Raw genomic sequence first — 26,173 nt, 5'->3', positions numbered from 1 at the left:
CTGACATCCCATGTGTCTGGGACTTCACAGTGTGCCCTCTGGAAAGACAACTATTTTTTAACTGCCTTTTTTCATGTCTCCACAAGTTGTAAAATAGCTCTTCTATTTCTTCTCTGTTCCTATGCCCTTACCCGTCTTTCCAGGACACAAAGGCATATGAACCCTTTGTTCCTGCCAAATGCAGCCGAGGAAGTGGGAAGGGCCATTGGGTTGAGCGGACCAGGAGACTATACCCTGATGATAGGGATGCTGCCAGGCTCAGCAGGCCTCCACTTCCCCTCTGCCTGTTCCTCTGTCTCCCAGGGTAGGGAAATCCTGGGATCTTTATTCCTCAGCATTCCTTTCCATCACGGTTCTAAGTTAGATTTTGGCAGTAAAATGCACTTGCACAAGCATCAGAAGCTGAAGGCGAGAGAAAGCCCTTCTCTAAATTGGCCTGGGCAGATGCATGGTAGACGGCAGCTTTCAGACAAGCTCCTGCACGCTGTCTGCTTTCTGCTTTGGTGCTGCAGGCAATTGAGATGATCTCCATGCCTTCTCTGCAATCCTGGCACTTCTTGATTCTGTGGGGTCTGACAGTGACTTCCCTGATCTTCCCTAATCCAGCCCTTCCGTCCATTATGAATGCCTCTAAATCCCTTGTATTAAAACCCTGTGTATTTGGAATATCTAGAGCAGCTTCCAGTATTATAACCAAACCCTGACTGACACACTGGCACAGATAAAGAAGCTACGTGAAATGATGTGTGGGGAAACATCCTGTTCAACCTTCCCGGCAGTGCTGAGGTTAGGCTGTCATTTTCCCAGTTTCATAGATTAGAAGCCTGAGGCTAAAGAGGTCAAGGTTGCCTGATTCCCAAGCCATTCTCTTTCTACTAGATCATTCTACTCTGCTTCTCTTGATAGATAGGGAGAAGCAGGCATAAGAGGCAAAGAGAAAAGCAGCAGGGGAGGACATGACAGAGATGGACAAAGGAAGAGGCAAGGAGAGACTCATTTGAAGTAGAAAGGGAGAGAGAGAAACCCCAAGGGTTCTGGAAAGTTGGAGAAACTTCTCATAACCTGTACTCAGACAGTGCTTTACAAGGTTACCCTTGCTCTTGGGCAATAGCAATTAGCCAAGTAACCACCGTTCACAGCCCTTTGCCTGTTCTTTGTTCTCAGGCTTTTGAGACTGCAGTGTGAACAGAAGACACAACAACCCACGGAATGAAGAATTCTCTGGGCTGCCCCAGCAATGCAGAGCAGTGTTCCCCTGGAGAGTGGATGAACTCAAGCAGAGGGGCAGCCCCAGCCCTGGGCTCAGGGGGAATGGGAATCAGGTTTGCCCTTGCGCCCCAGGGTAGCTGGTGAAGGCTGTCTTGGATAATCTTCGGCCTCTCCCTTCCAGACTCTTCTTTAAGCATCCCCATCCCACCTTGGTATCCTAGTCCCTCTGCTACTTCCGTGCTTGCCTTCCTGGGACAGTGATAGTTGCAGTTCCTGCTGACTTGGAGTGCCCCTCTTCGCTGTGTGTCCTGTGAGAAAGCAGGTAGGTTGATGAGGGAGGGCAGGGGGGGGCACCTGGAACCCTCCTATGTGACACCCTGGGTCACAGTCCCTCTTTGTGGATAGGAAAGGCCAGGCCGGAGTTGGGGGGATTAAAGGCAGTACATGAGATCTGGTCCATCTCCCACAATAGCCTGGACAGGGTCTTCAGAGTTCCTATAAGCCAATCCCTTTATTTTATTAACAAGGAAATCAAGGCTCACAGAGGTGAGGGCAGGAGTCCAAGGCCATACCGTCTGCACACTGGCTCAGGGCCTGGCGCCCAGCCCAGCCCCCTTCCCTCACCTTCTCACTGCCTGGCAGCCCTGCACCTCCCCCAGTCCTGGCGCCCAGTGAGCCGGCACCTCGCATATGATTACAATTACCATGAGTTTGGCCTGAGCCCAGCCATACTGCGAGCACAACCAGGCCTGGTCACTGGCCAAGTTTCCATCTCAGTAGAAAAATGAAAAAGTTCAAGGGATGAATGTTAATCCCAAACACACGAGCAGGAAAGAGTGGGGTGAGGGGGAGAGGCCCAGCCAGGCTCTCTTAGGGCAACATCAGTCCAGCAAGAGCTCCGGAGACCCACCCCAGGGGCAGAAGTCCTCTGGCTGGCCAAATTTAGGCTGCTTTGTGGTTGTAAATGCTGCTGCCTCCAGGGCCCGAGATGGAACTCAGCTGGTGAGACTTGGCTGGTGGTCCTAGCCCTCCTTGGTTGGCTCCTGCCTTGTGTATTGTTCATGACCTTCATGTTTCTGTCATTTACTTGAGCATCTCCATCTCCTGCCATGGGTAAGGAAACAGGCACAGAGACCAAGGGACTCTCCTGAGGTCAGATAGCCACTGAGGAGTGGAATGGGCTGAAACATAGGCATCTGGGCAGCCAGGCTGTCAGACAGCGCCTCCCCGTCAGAGCTCCCCAGAGCAGCCTGGGCCTTCCTAGGATGTTCCTGCTCCCTTCTGCCTGCCACTCTGCTCAGCGTCCGAGGAGCTACCTGGCTCTGTCTGCCCCACACCTTGCTGCATGGCCTTGGTGAGGCTCTGAATTCCACCCTGGCTGCTGACTTGTGCCTTTCTAATGCTGACGTCTCACATCTTTGAGGCTTCCAGGCTGATGTTTTTCCAGATCTTTCTCTCTAAGACTAAGATTCCTTTTTTTCTCTCAGACTTGAAACATTTCTGAGTAATACAACTCTCCTAGATTGCTCAACTCCCAGGAACTCCTATCTGCAAACTGTGCTTGGTTCTAGTTTCAAGAAGGGCAGCAGCATATTGGAATTTTTGATCAATGATATATGGGCAGTTACCCTAATATGTATTTCCCCCAGGTTAGATAGATATGAGGACAGCCACTGCTCCTCTGCCTTGGGGACAAAGGAGTTATCATTTTGCTGGAACTCTAAGAACACCATGTGATATTCTTATGGAGGAAAGCAGCCATCAATTAAATATCAGCTGTCAAGTGGGGAAGAGCTGTGGCCCCATAGGGAACAATGGACTTTTTGATTGCTACTGTCCCCAAGGGAATCTGCTTCCTCAGAAAATGAGTTCTGTCTGAGATAAATGTGCTTATTTACACCAGCTTCTAGACTGGCTGAGGTCGGCCCAGGGCCTGCAGCCAGGTATCTGAGCAATGGAGAGAGCTCCAGAGTGCAGCTTCTTGCAGACTTGGGGATTTATAGGCTTCCTGACAGGCAGAGCAGCCTCAGTTTCGAGGCTAGCAGCAGGGAGCCAGGAGGTTGGCCAAGGTTTTCTCAGAGGCTTTGCAAGAAGCTGAGCCCTTGTTGGAAATGCCTTTGAAACCCAGGGGTGTCATCTTCCATCTCCTCTTGAGTCAGAGCCACAGCAGCAGGGCATTTTCGGGGGGAGTGGGGGAGAGTGGGAGAAGGGCATGAAGCCAGTGGGTAGGGGAGCAGAACGTGGAAATAAAGCATTATTTCCAAATGGTCAACTCTTTTTTCTGATTTTCGGAGGCCCAAATGATCACTTTGTATTTAAGACAATCTGGTCTTTAAAAAAAAGATGAAGAAAGGAAAAGATGTTTTTCCAGGTCTAATTATAAGAGTCATAAGGCTGGAACGATTTGGAGAAAACATCTATCTCTAGGCTCTGCCTTCACTAGGTACACACCTAAGCCAAGAAGGAGGTGTTTTTCTATGACTAACCGGCTGGCGGACTCCGTGGGTCTCAGGGCACTCCCACCCTCAATCCATCCGCAGTCCCATCACTGGAGTTAAAGTCCACTTCTTCCTTTTAATCCTCATGGGAACTGGAAAGTGGCCAAGGGACTGGAAGAGCCAGTGATTTGGGTCCTCCTGGAATATTAGGGAAAGCAGGTTGGGGGTCTCTGTCTCTCACCCCAGGGCACCCAGTCTTTAAAATCTGTGCTGCCCAAAGAAAGGGCAAGTCTCAGAGCCAGGGCTGCCCAAAGGTCTTCTGTCCCCAGCAGGAGTGGACTAAATAGCGTGCCCCTGGGAGGTTTGTCTTCCTGAGCAGATCCAGTCGGTCTTCTTGTTCTGATCAAGTAAAACAGAGTGGATATCCCTTGAGTTAGTGCTGGTGGGAGGAAGTTTGGGGATGGAGAAAGAGTCTCATTCTCTCCCCCACCTGTCAAAACTACAAATCTCCAATTCCCTAAGGTGAGATGGGGGTCAGGGAGGGAACAGGCAGGTGTCTGGCAGGAGTGGCTGGTCTCCAAGGGTCCCTCCAGCTCTGAGCAGCTTTGTGCTCTAAGCCAGGCCCTGGTAGGACCCCTGTTCCCTTGCTGCAAGCCTCTCCTTGCTCCCACGGCTGTTCACAGCCCTGACTGCTCAAGATGACATTTTCTAAACACTGGAGACAGAGATAAGAAGCAGACGGGGAGGGAGAAAGCCCAAGAACTGGAGCTGGGCCCAGGGAGGAAAGTGGGCTCCTTACTGAGAGCAGGCGGAGGCATCCAGACCCTGCTGCCGATGAACACCCAGGCAGGGACCTCTCGCCATTGCTTTGACACAGTGCTGAGTCAGGGTCTAACACCACCACCAGAGCTTGACCCCTTGGTCCAGCTAGTTGTTCACTGGTCAGAACACGTGCTCCCTGAGCAGCCTCCTTGCAGGCACCACCCCACCCTCTGAGGACTCCTTCATTTATACCCAGAAAGGGAGAATGGGACGGAGTTTCATGAAGCGCTGTTCACTGCTATGCCCTGCTCCCTAGATGAGGTCTGACATGTGGCTTTGCGGCACTCGGTAAATATCGATAGAGAAAATAACTTGCTGTATTAGTCTTCCTGGAATGAGCTGGCATTTGAGCTGGGACCAGTTTCCTGGAGAAGAGATTTCAGAAAAAGCAACCAGGTATCCCTCAAAGCAAACACAGAGAGGCTTGGTTAGGTACAGATGGCTTGCATGGGGGAATTTGGGTGAGCTGCGCTTTTAAACCTGTCTGGGTGTTTTCAGGGAAGCCATATAACAGTAACAACAACAATAAAACCAGTGCTACCTTTATGCAGAGAGGGAGGGAGGGAGGGGCTCTTCTGACAGGGCCTCCTGAGAGTGGTCTCAAGGTCACTTCCGGGCTTCCTCGGATCCCTGAAAAAGAACCAGACCAGCCTGGCCTGCTTCTCTGCATCCCAGGGCCCCCAGAAAAGTGAGGGCTGTTTGGGGGTCCTGGGTCAGATCCTCATCCAACTCCTACCCCCTTGAGCTCCCACCTCCAAAGGCAATCTAATCGCTCCCGCTGGGATCTCAAGCTCCAAGGGAGACCTTCATACCACGCACATTCTGGGACAATCTTTGGCTCCCCTCCTCGGCCTGGACAAGCAGTGAAATACAGCATCCAGCCGCTGCCCGGCTCAGCCATGCTATCTTGGGACAGAAACCTTGAAAGGAATCCCAGCTCTAGCCAAGGGAAACATGAGTCGGGTCTGGCTAAGCCAGGTGGCTTCCCTCTCTCCACCTTCCATCCCCACACCCCCCAACTCCACAGCCAATGAGCTGTTTGGGTAACCCCAAGACCCCACTCCCACACAGCCTATGGCCAGCAAAGGCATGCCGGCAGGATTCTAGAACCTTGGCCCGGCTTTGGGTTGCTGCCTTTGAAAGTGTAGCAGGTGTCGGGCTCTAGCTCCAGCCCTCCTCAAAGGAGACAGGAGCATTCCCTGTGTCCGTCTGGCCTTCCACCTACCCTGGCCTTCTCTGCACAGGGTTCCCTTTGGGGGCACTGTGATTGTTCTGAAAGGCAGAGCCCACCCTGGCCAGGAGTGGCACAAGATTCTTATCCCACTTGTAATGGAAGACTTTTCCTGACTCCTCTTCCAAGCCTATCCAGGGGCTTCCATTCTCCTGCAGGTCTCACCTCAGGCTGAAATGTTGATATTTCCTCATGTTTGGGGACACTGCTGCTGGACTATGTGGAAAAACCTTTCCTGCCTTTGTGTGGCTTCTGTTTTGTTTGTTTGTTTATGTATTTATGTGTTTATTTTGAAACAGAGTCTCACTCTGTCACCCAGGCTGGAGTGCAGTGGCGTGATCTCAGCGCACTGTAGCCTCCGCCTTTGGGTTCAAGCCATTCTCCTGCCTCAGCCTCCTGAGTAGCTTGGATTACAGGTACCCGCCACCATGCCCAGCTAATTTTTGTATTTATAGTAGAGATGGGGTTTCACTATGTTGGCCAGGCTGGTCTTGAACGCCTGACCTCAAGTGATCCACCCACCTCGGCCCATGCAACCTAGTGTTTTCTAATCACCATATTTTGTAAGAAGTAAAAAAAAAGTGAGATTCATTTTAATACTATATTTTATTTAACCCAATATATTTATATTAACCCAAATGAATATTATCAAATCAATCATTTAATTCATATAAAAAATTACTAATGAGAAATTTCACATTGTTTTTCCATACTAAGTATATTGCTTCCTAGGGCTGCTGTAATTATCACAAACTGGGTGGCTCTAAACAACAGACATGTATTGTCCCACAGTTCTGGAGGCTAAAAGTCAGAAATCACGGTGTCAACGGAGCTATGCCCCCTCTGAAGACTCCAGGGAATGTGAAAGCAAAGTAAAAACCTGGGAGCCCAGGCCGGGCACGGTGGCTCACGCCTGTAATCCCAACTCTGGGAGCCCGAGGCAGGGGGATTGCTGGAGCTCAGGAGTTCAAGACCAGCCTGGGGAACATAGCAAAACCCTGTCTCTACGAAAAATACAAAAATTAGCCAGGAGTGGTAGTATGCACCTGTGGTCCCAGTTACTCAGGAGGCTGAGGTGGGAGGATCACTTGAGCCCAGAAGGTTGACACTGCGGTGAGCTGAGATTGCACCACTGCACTCTAGCCAGGGTGACAGAGTGAGACCCTGAAAAAAAAAAAAAAGCAAGCAAGCAAGAAAGAACAAACTTGGGACCCAAATTCACCCTGCCAAAAGAAAAACATATTAATCTGAAAGCTGAGTCATAGAAGAAGCTGCCTTCTTTTTTTTTTTTTTTCCTGAGCAGATAGCTACAGATAAAACGTAAAATATCTCCACAGTAGCTAGTCTATGTTCACTTTATCTTATGGTGAGCTTGAGAGGAATACATAATTGACCATTCCCCTACCTACTCCTTTTCTCTTGCAACACATGGATTCAGTTATGTGACCTCTTTTCCCTTGAGCCTGCTTTTCTCCTTTAAATATTGAGGCCCTCAGAATCATCCTTGGAGAAAAGCACAGACCTGTCTCCTGGGCATGTGTCCTTAACCTTGGCAAAATAAACCTCTACATTGATTGATACCTGACTCAGATACTTTTTTGTTTACAGGAAGCACCCCTCCGTGCCTCCTCCCAGCTTGGGTTGGTGCTGGCAATCCCTGGCTTTCCCTGGCTTGTAGCTGCATCATTTCCACCTCTGCCTTCATCACCACATGGCCTTCCTCCTCCCACGTGTGTCTCTGTGTCTTTATATGGCCTTGGAGAACAGTCATCGGATTTATAACCAGCCAAACCCAGTAAAATCTTATCTAATTACATCTGCAAAGACCCTATTTCCAAATAAAGTCACATGCTGAGGTCCCAGGTGGACGAGAGTTTTAGAGGGACACTATTCGCCCAGTACGATGTTGGGGGCAGTGACCACTCACCCACCTGATATTTGGCTCCCAAGATCCTGTTCCTGTTGGCTGTTTTTTTTTTTTGTTGTCTTTGTTCTTTATTTTCATTCTGGCAAGCCTTGGGGTAGAATCAAAGGTAAAAAGAAGCAGGTGAGATTAATTTTAATAATATTGTTTATTTGACCCAATATATCCAAACTATTATTTCAATGTGCAATCAGTATAGAGAATTATTAATGAGATATTCTTCATTTTTTTCACACCAATTCTTCAGAATTTCATATGTATTTCACCTGTACACCACATGCCAATTTAGACTGACCACATTTCAAGTGCTTGACAACCACATGGGGCCAGTGGCCACCATATTGGACAGCACAGCTCAGGAAGTTAAAAGAAAGGGGTGAGGCTTCTAACGAAGCCCTAGGACACCTCTGCGGAGGCTGGTGGATCCCAAGGAATGGTATTCACCTGATGGCCTCACCCCCTCCAGGTTCTCTCCTGATTATAGTTCATCTGTGAGAGGTGGTTTCATGGTGACGAAGGGAGGAATTCATGCAACATCAGCTCACACTGTATCAAACCAGAAGGATGATATGGTTTGGCTGTGTCCCCACCCAAATCTCATCTTTAATTGTAACTTCCACAATTCCCATGTGTCGTGGGAGGAACCCAGTAGGAGGTGATTGAATTATGGGGGCAGTTCTTTCCTGCACTGTTCTCATGATAGTGAATGAATCTCACAAGATCTGATGGTTTTAAAAATGGGAGTTTCCCTGCACAAGCTCTCTTTGCCTGCTGCCATCCACATAAGATGTGACTTGCTTCTCCTTGCCTTCCACCATAATTGTGAGGCTTCCCCAGCCACGTGGAACTGTAAGTCCATTAAACCTCCTTCCTTTGTGAATTTCCTTTGTGAATACCCATTCTCGGGTATGCCTTTATCAGCAGTGTGAAAACGGACTAATACAGTGGCTTTGTTCATTCACAAGAAAAGTGGTGAGCAGCTGGCTGCTCTCTCGTCCCTACGTGAAGTCCCTCCCTTTCCTGTAGGCACAATGCTTGAGGAGCCAGGCCTGGGCTTCTGGGCTCAGAACCAGGGCCTTTCCTTACTGAGTGCAAATGATTGAAAATCTCAGGCTACAAAAGTGGGAGGCATGCACCTCCCCAACAGAGACATGCCATTGCCAGTGGGGACACTGGAATCCATTTCCCCAGACAGTGTGGGATGGGTATGGCCATGTGCCTAGGACTGGCTCTTTTCTACTTCTCTGCTGCAGACCTGACCCCTTCTGACTGGCATCTTTTCCTTTAGATATGCAGGTCTCACTGGCCTGGGCCCCGTTCTGTCTCTTTTTAGCATGGCTTGGCCTCTGTCTGCTTTGATTTCTATGTGTCAATTTTATGGTCAAACTCCCAAAGAGCAACTTCATTCCTCTAGGGAATGGGCACCCTCAGTTTGCTCCCTTGAAATACCTGCAAATCTTTATTCTCCTGAACCCTGCTCTACAGCCTCTGTGTTTTTCTGAGAAAAATGAGAAATAACCAGAGCCCAGACCTGGAAGCTAGACCCCAGACATAGTTCATCCACCTCTCGGGTTCTGGGGCCTGCTCAGGATGTGCATGCTAGGGAGTGGAGCACCCTCTCCATGGGCCGGCCTGTCCTCAGGCCCCACGACAGACAGTGGTCCTGAGCCGGGACAGCAGGATGACAAAGGCTCACATTTGCACTCTGGAGCAAAAACATCACTGGATGGAAATTGAAGTAGAGAGAAAAAGAATGAGTATAGGGGGTGAGGAATCTCTGATGTTAACTCAGGGGTACCACCAGTCCCCTAAAGCTGCAAATAACATGAATCAATCCCTCTCTGTCTCTCTCTCTCTCTCACACACACACACACACACACACACTCACTCATCTTGAGAGCCTTCCAATTTTTTTCTGCAATGCATGGACCTCACAAAAAAATGACTCAGCCTTACATAAGAGACGGGAATTTGAGGGGGACCAGGAGTGTGATGACTCATTGCCTTGAAATTTCCAGTGGGATACACATGTTTTCTTAGATGATTTTTTAAACATTTGTCTTTAATGATTGTCCAAAATAAATGGTTTGGGAGGCAGAATGGAGTGAGAATCCCATGTCAGGGCAGGAAAGAATAGTCATGATGAAGAGGAGGGGGCAGGAGGCTGAGGACAGGGCCCTTTCAGGACAGGTCCCAGAATGTTCTGGTGAGAATCCAGAACTCTCCTCCCAGGACCTTGGGGCATTTCGGGAACTGTAATAATACAATCACTTCATATAGCAAGAATCAGCCCCTGAGGTCTCCAGGAAGTACCTTGATTTGAAAGAGCTGTGACCAACCTCAGTGGCATCTCCAACTACCACGCTGCAGAAGTCTGTGAGGCCGTAGTCCTCAGCCCTTTGCACAGATTAAAACCCCAATCCCAGCCGCACCCCAGACCAATCAATCAGGACCTCTGGAGATGGGGCCCAGGCATATATATATATATATATATATTTTTTTTTTTTTTTTTTTTGATTCCTCAGATGATTCCAATGTACAGCCAATGATGAGCAGCTGCTGGGCTGGAGGGACTGGGGCCATTTTATACCAGGTGAGTAATTCAAGGTGTTGATGTCACCCTGATCCTTAGAGGGCTATTAGCCAATCCCTTGAATTTCAGATACAACCAGTTATTCCTCTCCAGGGAGCTTGAGATCTTTTTCTCCCTTTTCTGTTATTTGCGAAAAGCAAATCCCTGCAGGGAAGCCTGGTGTCTACACAGAGCTGACAAGGGGGCAGCTTGGGAAAGGTGGGCCAGGCTTTGGGAGCGAGCGGGCCCCTCCGAGGAGAAGGCCCTTGGATTCACCTACAGGAAGCCCAGAGTTCTCTGACACCAACCCAACTCTCCCACAGCATGCCCGGCCTAGAGGCCCAAGGCCTCCAGCTGGATTGTACCAGTGATCCGCTGTCGGGGCAGTCCAGCCTATGCCATCCATGGCTCCGCTGGCAACAGGATAAAGTCAAGGGCTTCATGCTGGCACTTAAGGTTATACCCAATCTTCCTTCAGCCTTCCTCTCTCTCTCCCCAATGCACATGGATCCTGCCCCACCACGCTGCCCCCCTCCCTGCCCCAAATGCCCAGCAGGTTCCTACTTCAAGACTTCAGTCACACCCAACATTCTCTGGTTTACCAATGTACAAAGGTCTTCAGGCATCTCCTGTGGAATGCAAATCCCCCTCGTGTCAGCCCATAGCTCGGGGGAATCTACTGGAGACTGGGTGGAGGTGCAGAGAACAGGTCCTGGGCCCCAAGGGGAGGTGAGAGAAGGCGGCTGAAAGCATCCTGGACACAATTCGTCCCCACGGCCTCAGCCTCACCCGCAGACTCCTGGAGCCTGGGCCTGGCTTCTGTGTGTGGCCACTTGATGCCTGGCACTACCTGTCCCATTACCTGCTGACCTCCACAGGCACATTCTGCCCTCCTCACCTTTGTGTGAGAACTTAGCCTCCCCTCCAAGAGCTGTCGAAAGGGGGCTGGTAACTCTGGGCCGTATCTGTCCACACTGTCACATACTGACTTTATGTCTGAAGGAAGGGGGTTTCATCTCCCTGAGCCTCCACTTCTTCCACTATAAAACAGAATTGTAAAAGCACTAGCCGCAGAGATTTGTTGTGGGGATTCAGTGAGGCAGTGCAGGTGAGGAGCACGGTCCTTTCAGCGAGGCTGTCTCATAAATATCGCCGCCATCATGGTGCATGATTATGTATAATCCCTGCAAGCTCACTGGATTCCACACTCGACTGTAAGTGCCAGGAGGGCAGGGACCTTGCCTCCCTGTATGCTGGGTGCCCAGCATGTGTCTGGCACCCAGTAAGGCCTCCACAAATATTACTTGAATAAATGGAGGAGGCAGAAGCTATTATGATTATTTCGTTATTGTTCTCATTATCATTGTCATGGTTCTTATTACTGTTTTTATTGTTATTCTTATGAGGTCCTTCGAATAATGCCACCGGGCTTGAGAGTATTGTGCCCTCTCCCTGCCCCTCTCCAAAAGCCACATTGTCTCTCTGTGTAGCCCCTGTTGGCTGTCAGCACCTTCTCTCCTCCTCTGATTTCTTTGCAACCCTCCTCTTTGGGACTGCTGCTGTCCCCTGCCTCTCACTCTGCAGCTGTGAACCGGAGACACCTGCACATCCCTGCAACTCCCTGCAGCTAAACAAGCAGCTTCTCAAGGAACCCTGTGTGCACAAGGTCAGCCCCATGGGCAGGGAGCCCCACTAGGTGACTCAAAAGCCTTCCTCGAGCACCCACTGCCAGACAGCCTTTTCACCCATGACTGAGGGATTGCTGCAGTGGGAAGCTGGGGAAAGTTCTGTGCCCATCTCAGGTCAATCTCCCCTGGAAATGCATGGAGTGGGTGCCCAGACCAGCCACACACCCCCAGTTCTTGACCTTTTCATTTCAGACCTCGTATCTTACCTACTCTCCTCCCTTTTCTCTCCACCTCTCTAAGGTGGGTCCCTTGTTAGGGAGCAGTCAATACCTCCCTGCTGCAGCTCCAGGGTTGATGGGAAGTTAGTGGTTCCTGAGCCTCTGCATCCAGGAGCTACAGCTTGAATACCCTCATGAGCCTCTCTCCCCAGGGTCCTGACCTCGGGGAAAGGCTGGGACTAGGGGTGAGGGTGGGAGTAGGAGGGTAGGGAAGGAGGTAGGTTGCAGCGCTTGTGACCCTGCTGTGTCCTGTTTGGGCACCTGGGAAAACCATCTCAGGCAATGCAGGCACTAAAATGGCATAGAGATGGGACAATCTGCTTCACATACCTTCGTTCTGAAGAAAATTGGAGCCGGACATGGTGGCTCACCCTGTAATCCCAGTACTTTGGGAGGCCGAGGTGGGTGTATCACTTGAGGTCGGGAGTTTGAGACCAGCCTGGCCAACATGGTGAAACTACATCTCTACTGAAAATACAAAAAATTAGCTGGGCATGGTGGTGGGTGCCTGTAGTCCCAGCTACTCGGGAGGCTGAGGCAAGAGAATTGGTTGAACCCAAGAGGCAGAGGTTGCAGTTAGCTGAGATCATGCCTCTGCACTCCAGCCTGGGCAACAGAGCCAGACTCTGTCTCAAAAATAAATAAATAGAATTGGAAAGATGAGCCTGCACTCCAGGCTACCTCTGCACTGCCTAAGCATGACAGTGCCAGGTGACCTATTAGATGGGAATCTGAGAATATAGCCCCTGTCCCCCAGTTCAGGAGCCAGACTTCAAAATGGGTAGTAAGGAAAAGTCTGGGAGAAGACTATAAGTCTTCCTTGTTGATTTTCTCTCAAAAGAGTCACAGTAGGTCCCAAATATTCCCAACCTCTTCTTTATTTGTGTAGCAGTAAAAATGCAACCTGTCACTCAAGACTTTAAGCCTTCCTTGCCCTAATTAGTATTTTCTCCTGTGTTACTCTATACTGCAGGGCTACCACTGATTAGCCCAACTGAAGGATGAGGGTGGCCTCGTTAATCCAACACTCTAGTTAACTCTCATATCTATGTCAACAATTTTCAAAGGATTATTATAAAGCAAGGACCATCTTTGATAATCGTGTTTTTTTCTTTTCATTCAGAAGAGCCTTCTAGGGTCTCAGGACAATGTTTCCTAAAGTCTATTCCATGACTCTCAAGCTTTGTGAGATGTTAATTGGTGTTTTATATGCATTAAAAAGTCTAATAAGTTTGGAAATATTGGATTTTAAAAGTGAATATATTTAACTTTGGGAGGCCAAAACAGGCAGATCACTTGAGGCCAGGAGTTCGAGACCAGCTTAGCCAACATGGCAAAACCCCATCTCTATTAAAAACACAAAAACTGGCTGGGTGCAGTGGCTCACGCCTATAATCCCAGCACTTTGGGAGGCTGAGGCAGGTGAATCACATGGGGTCAGGAGTTCAAGACCAGTCTGGGAAACGTAATGAAACCCTGTCTCTACTAAAAATACAAAAATTAGCTGGGCGTAGTAGTGCATGCCTGGAATCCCAGCTACTCAGGAGGCTGAGACAGGAGAATCGCTTGAATCCAAGAGGCAGATGTTGCAGTGAGCCAAGATTGCACCACTGCACTCCAGCCTAGCAACAGAACGAGACTCTGTCTCAAAAACAAAAATTAGCTGAATGTGGTAGCGCATGCTTGTAATCCCAGCTACTCGGGAGACTGAGGTGGGAGAATTGGTTGAACTGGAGGAGGAGGTTGCAGTGAGCCGAGATCGCACCATTGTACTCCAGCCTGGGTGACACAGTGAGACCCTGTCTCAAAAAAAAAAAAAAATATATATATATATACATATATGTATATATATACATATATATATATATATATATATGTTTGTGCATGATTCTGAGACTTCACTAGATGCATTAATGGTGGGTAAAGTGTTTTCCAAACTTCCTTGACCACTTGACACTTTTTCTGGGGAGGATGCCACATGACTGGTGTTTGTGCCAGACTTTGGGGAATTCGGCCTTTGTCAGGCTCAACACAACAAGGGTTCTCATTGCTCACTGTCTTGTTACATGAGTTGTAGGATGTTACACAGAAATGCCTAAAAAGCAAGGAGCAGCTATCAGAATGTTTGGTGACACAGCTCCTCCTGTCGTGGTTCCTTCAGCATGGACTTCACATTCAGCAGACCCATGAGGTGTTCCCTTTCGGATGAGCTCCAAGGTCTTAAGAGAGCATCTCTAGTCTGCGTGAGTCCGTCTGAACAACGGTCCTGAGCAAGAACCACCTATAACCATCTGCTCAAAATAACTCAAGGGAAGTCAAAGCTTTCTATGTGGAAGGTGACTGAAACCACATACCCAGACCACTGTAGCATTCCTGACATTACGGAGCTTGGAAATTATTCCAAATGCGAACATAGCTTGCTACATGAGTGACATGTTTTGCTATGACAAGAACTTGGAGTGTAATCCTTCCCCCCTCAAGAATGTGACATCACACCTTATCAGATCCTACGTGTGAGCTACTGACCTCAACCACTGAACTTCAAACTACGTAAAAACCTAAGGGTTTGGCAGACGCTTTGAGAGCTTGGGCTGTGGCAAGCTACACCCTGTCAGCCTCTCTTCGACAGGGCCCCACCCTGCCAGCCTTTGAACTTGGAAGCATCACCTGCAAACACCGGTGCCACCCTCTAGCGTTGAGGGACCACATATGTCTTTGTGAATCTCCGTTGTGTTGGACGGCCTCTCTCCCAAGAGCTGCTCTTATAAAAGAGACACACCACATTTTAATGAGCCTTCGCTCTCCACAGAGGCCTGCTTCCATCCTAATTGAGAAAGTAGACTTTAGTAACTTTGGAACTCAGTCACTGTGACTAATACACCCTGTCTACCCAGCGCATTCCCTGTGAGATTTGTTCATGTTGTTCTCCCCCTCCTTAAGCATTGTGAACCTAGGAAAAATATCATCTTTGTAGGGCAATAAACCATGTGATTTGTGAAATCATACTTTGAGCATCTCTTAATTTTAACCATACACAATGCCTGAGAACTGGGAAATGAAGAAAGGAGGAATTGGATCTAAAAATATGTTTAACAAAGTATAAATGCCGTAGATATCCAACAACAGGGTGCCTGGACAGATAAACAAGGCAGGCTACCTCTTCCAAATGTCATAGACTACGCAATACATAGAAAGAGGGTCATGGTGTTATATGAGGTAAAAAGAGGCCGCAATGCGGAAGGAGGAGAATCGTTGGTTTACAAGACGGTGCGGAGTCTCCCATAGAGAGCATCTGTTTGGCCCGGTACTAGGAGGCCTCTTTGGTGTGAACTGTGAAGCCCCCAGGGAATGGCCCTGATGGGCTAAAATGTGAAGGAGGGGGATGGCTACTGAATTAAAAGAAATAGCAGGAATTTGAGAGAGTGGGGCCTGGCAGCTGGAGGAGACAGGAGCTGCCCAGTAGGACATCCAGGCATCGAGCGAGTGTCTGCGAAGGAGCGTCCACAGAGGATTCCTCACGCCAGAGTCTTGGAGGTGCGGGACATTGTGTTTTAGTCATTTGCTCTATTATCACATAAAGTCATGCCCCTCTTGACCCTCATGCCTTTAGTAAGTGACCAGGGCAGAATCTCCTAGCGAGGGAGAGCTGAACTGGGGGTGGCCCCCAGCCCCACCTCATGGAAATCCTCAGAGCAGCCTGGAGGGCTAACATACCTGGGTGTCAGGCAGGGCCAGCAGGAAACAGCACCACTCAGAGTGGATGAGTGAGCAGAGTTATGGAGGGACCATTTTACAAAGGTATGGGTGGGCTTGGGGGAAACCAGATGCAGTGCAGTCCTCAGAGGTGGTAAAGCTCAGCACTGTTAACTCCACCTGGCTGGGGGCAGGTGGGGAAAGACAGAAAGCGGTGGGGGCAAGGGAGCTGGGACGCTGCCTGACAAAGCTGTGACCTTCTGTCATGGGACACAGCCGGTCCTCAGTGACCCCACAAGGAGGAAGGAGGGAGGTGATGTTACGGGGCCGAATTGTTCCCCCAAAACCTATATGTGGAAGCCATAACCCCCTGTACTTTACAATGTGACCGTGTTTGAAAATGGAGCTTAGACAGAAATGATTAAGTTAAAAATTGAGGCCCTCATCCAATCTGACTGGTGTCATTGGAAGAAGAGGTAATCCAGACATACTAAGAGACACCGGGGTCACACACACAGAGAGGAGAGACTGTGTGAGGACACAGGGAGAAGGCAGAACAGAAAGGAATCCGTTTCTGTTGTTTAAGCCCCTGAGCCTGCGGTACGCTGTTACGGCAGCCCTAGCGAGCAGATACAGGGAATCCCCAGACCTCTTTCCTTCCTCCTTATTGTCTCTGGCTGGGGCTCCCTACTGGCCAAACTCCACCAAGGCCAGAGGGCAGGGGTGTGAGTGGGTACAGTCAAGACAGGCCAGACTCCCAGGTCCAGAGCAGGGTGATGAAGGTGGAGAGTGGGCCCAGAGCAGCAGACAGGGGTGTCTGCACACCTGGGAGGGGTGTGGAGTCGAGGTAATGTATCTTCAGATGGGTGACCCAGGCTCCTGACAACACCAGGTTCACAAATAGGACACAGAACAGCATGGTGAAGGCAGGCCAACATCTGGACCAAGACTGGGAGAAAAGGGAAACAATGACAGTGGTTGGTAGGACTGCAGCTGATTTGTTTCCCCAAGATTTTATTTTATTTATTTATTTTTTTCCGATATGGTTATGTTGTTTTAGACTAAAAAGAGCCAGTCCAGAGACAGACTTTTCAGACGAAACAGCTTAATCTAGCTTGAGGGCAGGGAGGCTGTTGGGGCAGAAGGGTGGTGGACGGGGGCAGGCAGCACCCTTGAATTGCTTAAGCTCCATCAGAGAAGAGATATCCGTATCTCCTGTGCCCTTCACCCCTGGGTTCTCTCATGATAAAGGATAGACCAAGAGCGTGACCTTCTGGGTATGATGGGTGCTTCCCCCAGCCCCAGACTCTGTCTCAACATGGGTCCAGGCACCCAAGGCACAGCTCTAAGAGGAACAAAAGCTTGGGGAGCTATCCTAGGTATCCCTCACCCCTTGCTTCTCCCCCAGAGTCCTGGGGAGACGTCATTTGTGACATCTGTTGCCCGGTATTTTTGCCTTAGGTTCACAGGCATGTGAGTTTCCTCTCTACCGGATGAGACAGGTGAGGCTGTGGGCTGCCTGCCCCAGCTCTTCTCCCTCTCCCTCTCTGTGGCTGGAGCCCTTGCTCCGGTGCCCCAGGACTGTCCACCAGCCCATCCTCCCTGTCAGCCCCTCCCTGCTCAGCCCCTGGTCCTCCACAACTTGGTTTTGCAGACTAGGAGGTGCTGCCTGTTCTCCTCTGTTCTCATAGGGACCGCAGGCAGGACCACATGGGGGGCTTCTAAAGACATACTCATCCCCCTTTCACAGGGTTGCTATGGGGACACATGCTTAGCTGCCCCCAAACCCTAACCTCTGGAAATTGCTCAAATGGAAACATTAACACAGGACCACCCTCCTCACAAAGCCCGTATGAAGGTGGAATGAGAGTCAGGATGGGGCTCTGAGCACAAGACACGCAGATGTGTCTGACAGATGGGGTGGGGCAGATAAACCTCAAAGCAACCAGGTCACTGAGTCCCGGGAGAGAGCTCAGCTTTGTGATACCCACATAGTAGCTCACAACTATGCGCCAGATCCGAATGGGCTCATGTGCCACCTTTAACACTCCTGGCCACTCCATGAGGGACGCTGTGATCTCTACATTGTACAGACAAGAAGCCGAGTTGCAGAGTGGTCACATAAAGCTCAGGGACACGCAGATAGTCATGGTGCAGCCAGGATTTGAACCTAGGCAGATTCCAGAGGCTGCTGTCTGAGTTGCTGGTCTGAGTTTCCTTCTAGCTAAAGGTAGCAGGGAAAGAACTTACCGCCAATAGGAAAACAAGATCTATTTTCATAAGCAACAAGAAGCCCTCATGAGGACGACAGGACTGGTCATGTGAAGTCCAAAAGAGCTCCCTGCCTTCTCCTGGCTGAGGTCCACCTCTGTTTGCAAGCTGATGAGGCTGGCCCTGAAGCGAGCAGATCTTTCTTACCCCACTGGGGCTTAGCTGGACTCAGAGCTCCTGCAGCCCTGACCTCCCCAGGGCATCTGCGACTCCCAGATTCAGCCTAGGACTTACAGAGCTCCCTAGAAGGAATTAATTGTGAACAGCAGTGGGGACGGTCCATTTTCAGTCTTCCTAATCCTCTCTGGGAGCTGTTTGACTTGAATTCTTTGACCTCCAGGGTTTTAACAGAAGCCTACTTGTTTAGGATGTGTTAATCAAATAAGGGATGCAAGCTGCGAGTCCTCTTGGGCAGAAATGGACTTTTTCTGACCACTGCTGCACTCCTCCTGCTCAGCATCTAAGAAGTGGACATGGGACAAGCATCTCAGTGGTCTCAGCTGTCTGGCTTGGAGGTGGGGGGGAGAGGGAGAAGGTATAGCCCTTTAATCTTCCTCTTTTTGACACCAGAAAGTATCCCACATTAATCAGTCCCACATTAATCAGCTCCTCCCTCAGGCAAAAGCTGAGCTGGGAGAGTCCCAGATGGGGCAGTGTCCCCATCATTCATTATTACTAAGCCAGAGATATCCAGCAGGGACCAGTGGAGTTTTCAGTCCTCATCTTATACTCAGGGAGCACAAGACATTCCAAGGCAAAACTAGATAGTGGATTCTTAATAATTCATCGATGTTGTCCAACACAAGCTTGCATGTAACATGTCCCATAATACCAAGTAACTCATAAAACAAGCAGTGAGAGACATTTATCGGACAAACACTTCCTCAGATCACTTCATCTGCCTGAGAGAACAGACCTGCCGTAATGTGCGTTATCCAGCAAAACAGGCTGCATGTTGGGAGGGCAAAATAGCTGTTACATGAGCCCACCCATCTTGCCATCAAAGGGATGTGTTTGCACCCTGAGTGGTGGCAGGGACAGCTTGCTATGTGAAAGCTATAAGAGAATGACACCTCAGAGACCAAGCCACCCAGCTATGGGATCCTCTAATGTGGGAGAGAGAACATATTTTTCCTACCCCTTTTTCGGTGAGGCAAGAAGCAGTAGGGATGTTTTTAACTGCCATTAACAGAAAACCCAACTCAAAGGGGCTTAGCCAATAAGAAATTTATTATCTCCTATAACAAGAAACTGCAAGGTGGCCAGGTGCGGTGGCTCACGCCTGTAATCCCAGCACTTTTGGGAGGCCGAGGCAGGCGGATCACGAGGTCAGGAGATCGAGACCATCCTGGCTAACATGGTGAAACCCCGTCTCTACTAAAAATACAAAAAATTAGGTGGGCGTAGTGGCAGGCACCTGTAGTCCCAGCTACCCGGGAGGCTGAGGCAGGAGAATGGCGTGAACCCGGGAGGCGGAGCTTGCAGTGAGCCGAGATTACGCCACTGCACTCCAGCCTAGGAGACAGAGCAAGAGACTCTGTCTCAAAAGAGAAAAAGAAAGAAAGAAAGAAAGAAAGAAAGAAAGAAAGAAAGAAAGAAAGAGAAAGAAAGAGAAAAAGAAAGAAAGGAAAAGAAAGAAAGAAAGAAAGAAGAAAGAAAGAAAGAAAGAAGAAAGAAAGAAAGAGAAAGAAAGAAAGAAAGAAAGAAAGAAAGAAAGAAAGAAAGAAAGAAAGAAAGAAAGAAAGAAAGAAAGAAACCGCATGGTAGGCTAGCTCCAGAAAAGGTTAATTTAGCAGCTCAATGGCATCATCAAGGACCCAGATGCTATCCTCAGTTCTGCTGTCAGCTTCAGGCTGGCAGCTGGATGCCTATAGTGGTTCCATGCACAACATCCAGAGTGTCTCAGGAGAATGAAATGAGAAACCTTTTCAAAGTACCCCTTGTAGACTTCCTCTTGAATCTCACTGGCCAGGATTGGGTCACAAGCCCATGCCTAAGCCAATCACAGGTAAGAGAAGTGGAATGGCTCTCATTGGCTTGAACCAATCAGGATCCACCTTCAGGGGCTAGAGATGGCCGCAGCTGGGCTAAAGCCCGAGGCTGGATGGGAGAAGGTGGAAGCCCGAATAAAATCAGTTTCTGTTAGTGAGGAAGAAGGTAAACTCCAGCTGAGAAGACCAACCCCAGGAGCTAACAGATAGTGGGAACTCAATACATAGAGTTATTTTCTTTAAGTGACTTGCCAAAGGACACAGAGCTATAAGTGGCAGAGTCAGAACTCAAATCCAGGAAGAGAACAAGGATGCTAAAGATAAACTGGGCTTAGTTCACAGCTGCTCCCATGACAGCCCCCACGGTGGAGGGGCCTCTTCCTCTGGGAGTCTGGCTGTTTTGTCATCCTGAAAGTGAAGGGCACAGCAATGCTTTCTGAAGTAGGGGACCCCCTCCTCCACCATGGCCCCAGGAGTCCCTCCTCTGCCAACATCCAGCCAGCCCAGCTTTCACATCACAGCTGCATTTTTCTGCTCTTCTCTACAAAATAACTCCAAGGAGGTTGACAGTTTTTCCTCTGTCCACATTTGATTTATAGCTGCAATTACAAGCTTTCCTTCACAATGCCTGCATGCCAACAGATGTCTTTTGCAAGTCAGCAGTGCTGCCATCACAGCTGCTGGCTCAAACTCCCAGCATGTGTGCTACTGAAGACCTTTCCCTCCACATTCTGAGGGATGCCAGCCCCTGCCCCCATCCCCTCCCACACTAGCTGGGTCTGAGCTGCCTGGAATATATCAGAGTTGGGTGAGAGGTTAATGATCTATTTCAACAGAGACCCCAAAAGACAGGAGAGACTACTCGCTCCACCCAACTCCCACCTGGGATGGCTCAGAGAACAAGGTCTGCAAACACGGGGGATGGGGTGGGCTACCTGCCCGGAGCTTCCTCCCAAATGAGATCTTCACCATATGTTTCAGTGGGGATCCCATCCTTAAGAACAGACAAACTTCTGGGCCATGTTTGATTAGTTCTCCAACTTCATTTCTGCCCCTTCTTGCTACCTCTTCCTAAAATGGCCACTCTAGAGTCGGTATTTCTGGGTTCAAGTCTTCGCTCTGCTCTTGAACCAGTTCTTTACCTCTCTGTGTCCCAAATTCCGTTTGTAAAATGGAAATAGTATTTCAGGTTGCTATCGCAGGCCATCGACTGGGTGGTTTACACAAGCATTTATTTCTCACAGTTCTGGAGGGTAGAAGTTCAAGATCAGGGTGTTTCATGCATGGGCAGGTTCTGATGAGGGCCTCTTCCAGGTTGCAGACTGCCAACTTCTCTATGTCCTCACACAGTGGGAAAAGAACTAGCTAGATCTCTGGCCTCCTTTTATAAGGGCACTAATCCCATTCACGAGGGCTCCACCTTCATGACCCAATCACCTCCCAAATGCCCCACCTCCCAACACCATCACATTGGGGGTTAAGGTTTCAACATGAATTTTCAGGAACAGAAGCACTCAGTTCATAATAGATAGTATCTACCCCATAGAGCTATTTTGAGTGTTAAATAAGATTCGATTTAAGTCCTTAGTTTACTGTCTGGCATAAAATGTGTACTCTCCCTATGTTGGTTTTTATTACTACTATCTGAGTTCCTTTTTAAATCTGGAGTAACTGCTCATTACCACTTACAGAGCATCTCACAGAGCAACCTGGATACTCTACAGGTTGTCTCCACAGCGATCCTCACAACCACCAGGAAGATAACATCCCCATCCCCTGGGATGAGCAAACACAAGCTGCAGGAGTTAGGAACCTGTGCAAATTCATTTTGAGTCTTTTTTTTTTTGAGGAATTTGTGGGAATCACGAATACTCTGAGGTGTGGGAAGGGGACATCACCAAGTAGGACACAATGCCAGGATTCCAGAGGTCACCAGGCATCCTGGGCCTTCTCTAAGGAAAGAAGCTGGGGTCTGCAGAACCTTCCCAACCTCCCGCATCTGTGACGTATGTTGTCTGCTACCTGATTCTCCACTGAGATTTGGGGGAACCTGTTAAAGGAGAATAGCCTTCAAAGTCACCGCATGGAAGCAAGCCAGGCCCATTAGGGCAGGGAGTGCTGCTGTGGCCTTCTGCAGGAAAAAATGTCTCTCTGTACCTTCTCACTGTCTTCCTGGGCCAACTCGGACGTCCACTGGGTCACTGCACTAGTGGGTGGGGTCACCGTGCCTGTTTAAAAACCCCAGTGTACATGGGCATGGCCCCTTTCCGGCTGTGCCAGGGCAGTACTGAGCCTGGAGCTGGCTCCCCAGCCATCATCCGATTTGCAGAGTGCAGGGAGGAAAAGCCCAAGGGCTGCGCTCCCTTACACCAGGTGCTTCTCTGTCGATGTTCCTCCCCCACCTGTCTCCAAGTAGCCCGAGACATCTCTTTCTTGCACCTTCTTCTTCCCCTGCTGCAAGCCCACTCCCATTCAGACAGCGTGAACCTGAGTCTGTTCCCTGGCAGGCCACCTGGGCCACGAAGGCCCACACATTGAGGCACCTGCTGCTTCTTGGTGCTGGCCTTTGCTCACCTGAGACTCAGGTGTGGCCGTAGGAGAAAGAGGTTCTTTGGTGCAAGGCTATGGGGCCTGACAAGCTGAGGAGAAAGGTGGCCCCAGCATTGCTTCCTAGGTTGGCGCAGGGGGGTCAAAGCCCCAGCTGGCAACAAGGTATCCTATTACTTTGTTTTACTTTTTTTGTGATGGATTGAGGGGTTAGGATAGATTTGAGTACTTCTGGGTCCTCTGATGGAATATGCATCTAAAGCAATCTTCATATCACCATGACACCTGGAGAGGACAGTGGCAGCTTCTGAAAAAAGAAAAGAAATTTTAAAAGAAAAGAAAGAAAGAAACAGTAGGGTGAGCGGTGTCCTTGAGCCTTTGGAGATAAAAAGGTTTTGTCTTTGGCCCTTGGGAGTTTGCAGTTGAAAGACCCATTTCGCTGGCATGTGGCCACTGACTCTAAAAGCATTTAATTTTGTAAGGTGACAAGTCCAAGAAAGATAAGAAGCTGGAGGTTGGAGGGCAGATTATGGGGAGCAGGAGCACAGAGCAGGAGAGACAGCTGTGTCTTGTGCCCCATGGAGCTAGCAAAGGACCTAGACTCAGATCCAATCCTTTCATGTTCTGTAGACAAGTCTAGTGATCCCAGCGTAGCAGGGAAGGGCTAGAAACAGCTCCTGACAAACCGCCCATGTGTCCCATAGCAGACCAGAGCCTGGTTTCAGGCCTCTGGTCTTTAGGGTGAGGATGTGATAGCCAAGGCCAAAGTCCAGCTGGCCGGGGGGAATGTGGGCCGGGGCCTCGGGAGGGAGGTTGCGGCTGGGGCTGCAAATTTGAAAGCACACATTGAACATACAGTAATGGGTGACTCTGTGTGGGGATGGAGTGGGGGTGGATGGGCTCTGAGCAGAGAGAGGTGGGGAGGGCTGGCCTCTGGGAACACCGTGTTCTCAGGAAACAGCAGTTCCTGTTGTAAACCCTGGCTCCTCGCCTGTGACAAACTTCCTGATTCTGAACTGCACAATGGCCGTCAGTGCTGGCACCTTCCCGGGAGGAGTAGGAAGCGGGGGGTGGCGGAGGGACCTCACCTTAGTGAAGACCTACTGTGTGCCGTCATTGTGCCTCGTGACATTTACCGACTCCTTCGGAAGCAGGTGCTGCTGTTCCCACTGTGCAGATGTGCAAGGCTGATTCCCACCTCGTAGCTCCTCAGAGTCAGGGCTACACCTTGGAGGGGTCAGCATGTTTTTTTTTTTTTTTGAGATGGAGTTTTGCTCTTGTCGCCCAGGCTGGAGTGCAATGGAGCAATCTTGGCTCACTGCAACCTCTGCCTCCCAGGTTCCAGAGATTCTCTTGCCTCAGCCTCCCAAGAAGCTGGAATTACAGGTGCCTGCCACCATGCCCAGCTAGTTTTTGTATTTTTAGTAGAGATGGGGTTTCGCCATGGTGGCCAGGCTGGTCTTGAATTCCTGACCTCAGGTGATCCACCTGCCTCGGCCTCCCGAAGTGCTGGGATTACACATGTGAGCCACTGCTTCTGGCCCAGCTTGCTTTCTGAGGCAGCCTAAGCCCCAAGCTGGGATTGCAGGGACCTACATTCTTGTTCCGGTTGAGTCACTAAATACCTGGGTGTGCTAGGGCAGGGCCTGCCACTTTTTTGGGCCTCAGATTCCTTGCCTGTAAAGAAGGTTGGCTCTCAGAGCCCCCTTGCAATTTTAAGGTTCTAGAATTCCACTTTTGGGATCAGCTGGTGCCCCATGAACAGCCTGTTGTGGTTCCCACGTTAGTTTATATTGGGGTGTCCTACAAGTCCCTGTGGTGAGAAAGGGCAGTCTTCCTCCCGCAGCTAGTCAGAGCCTACCTTGGCAGAGGCGTCGGCCTTCCTAATGAGCTGAATCTCCCTCTGCCTCTGAATTATGTTCAACTCGACAAATATTGACTGGGCCGATCGGCATGCCTGGCTCTGTGCTGAGTGTCATTGAATTCAAGGAACTTCCCTCCAGGAATTCTGAGTCTAGTAGAATAGACAGGCAATAAAACCTTACTGAGAGAAGCGCAGAGCTGGGCATGATGGCTCATGCCTGTAATCCCAGCACTTTGAGACGCTGAGGTGGGAGGATTGCTTGAGGCCAGGAGTTTGAGAGAGAAGGGCAAGAGACAAGGTCCATGAAGGGAACAATTCACTCCATCAGGGAGGTCAGGGATGGTTTCACAGAGGAGATGGTTCCTAGGTTGGATTTTGAAGAATGAATAAGAGTTCAACAGATTGACAAGGCACGTAAACTTCTCTAAGCAGAGGAAATAGAATGTGCAAAGGCACGTCGTTATGAAACAGCATAGTACAGATGAAAACTGCAAGGGTCTGAACTGAAATGAAGATGAGAGGAGTACCAGGGATGAGGCGGAGCGGCACGTGGGAGCAAAGCATGCAGGTGTCCCTGACCACACGCCTCCTTCCTAGAGCTCTCCTGATGGGATAGTTAGTGGTCCCCCAGCCCACCCAACCCGACTTAAAACAGCTTCCAGGTTCCAAACAGCAGCTCTCCTTCTGTCTTGGAGGCACAGAGTTCTGTTTCCCATAAGAAGCAGCAGGAAACTGAGGGCCTGGGAGAGATGAAGGGACCCACCCCAGGATCCGCCAGTGCAGCCCCTTGGCTCATCTGTCCTGTGGCTCATCTTCACCTGTCTTCCCTTTAGACCCATGGCTGTCAACAGGGGGCACCTTTGGCAAAGTCTTGAGAGGATTTTGGTTTTCATGACGGGGTGCTACTGGCATCTAATGGGTAGAAGCTGGGGATTCTGCTTCCTGAAATGCACAGGACAGCCCCCAAAACAAAGAAGCCTCCAGCCCAAAATGTCACCAGTGCCAAGGTTGAGAAGCCCTGCTGTAGACAGGGGTGTCGGGGTGGTCCTGCCCACAGAGGGCAGGAGGAGCCCAGATGCCTGAGCAGGGCTCCCCGGAAGGCTCTCTACTGATGAGAATAATTCTGATAATAGCAATAGTTATAGTCCATGTGCCCATGTCACCAATGAGGCTTAGAGAGGCTGTGAACTACCCAAGGTCCCTCACAGGCAGGAGCAGGGCCAGACCTGAGCCCCCCGTTTCTGGCCTCCTAGGCCAAGCTCCCTGTGTGCCTGCTGGACAGTGTCCCTGCAGACTCCCGAGTCCTCACTGAAGGTCAGAGCCTGCCCAAGTTTGAGGAGGTCCTTCTCTCCCACTTTCAGCGTCCCCAACTCCAGGCAGCCCATGGGCTAGGGGATTTGCTTCTTCTTTGGAACTTACCACATGTTCTGAGTCTCTGACACTGTGGCCCAGCGAGTCGTCTGCCAGCAGCAGCTCCCAAGCCCACCCTCGTCCAGCCTCACTCAGGGCGTGTGGCAACTTGTTCTGTCTCCAGGACATTGTTTGTGCCCCACTGTGGCTCCAATTTTATTTGTTTATAGACCAGATGAGGCCTGCATTTGCTGTCGTTTTAACCCTCACCCCCAGCTCTCCCAACTCACTCCTCTGCTGTCTGGAGAGTCCCCCTTCCTTCTTCCCTCCTACTCTTTTCTTGCCCCTACTCCCT

The 26,173-nt window shown here is 49.9% G+C and overlaps 1 protein-coding gene across 4 annotated transcripts in view; it reads left to right on the top strand.

Moving 5' to 3' along the window:
- Nucleotides 1–15,107, top strand: part of SOCS5 (suppressor of cytokine signaling 5) — a 162,511-nt gene extending 147,404 nt beyond the window's left edge. For 2 of the 4 annotated variants that reach the window (XR_010115742.1, XR_008650686.2), the window contains exons 2-5: nt 1,165–1,531; nt 10,150–10,217; nt 11,603–11,862; nt 14,180–15,107. The gene's annotated coding sequence lies outside the window, so the exon portion shown is untranslated. The remainder of the gene's footprint in view (nt 1–1,164; nt 1,532–10,149; nt 10,218–11,602; nt 11,863–14,179) is intronic. The other 2 variants (XR_010115743.1, XR_010115744.1) reach the window with 2 other exon arrangements.
- Nucleotides 15,108–26,173: the final 11,066 nt, after the last annotated feature.

Source organism: Symphalangus syndactylus, chromosome 14 (genome assembly GCF_028878055.3).
Source record: "Symphalangus syndactylus isolate Jambi chromosome 14, NHGRI_mSymSyn1-v2.1_pri, whole genome shotgun sequence".
Lineage (NCBI taxonomy): Eukaryota > Metazoa > Chordata > Mammalia > Primates > Hylobatidae > Symphalangus > Symphalangus syndactylus.
The sequence above is the reverse complement of the archived record's forward strand: the minus strand, read 5'-3'. Positions and strand labels throughout refer to the sequence as shown.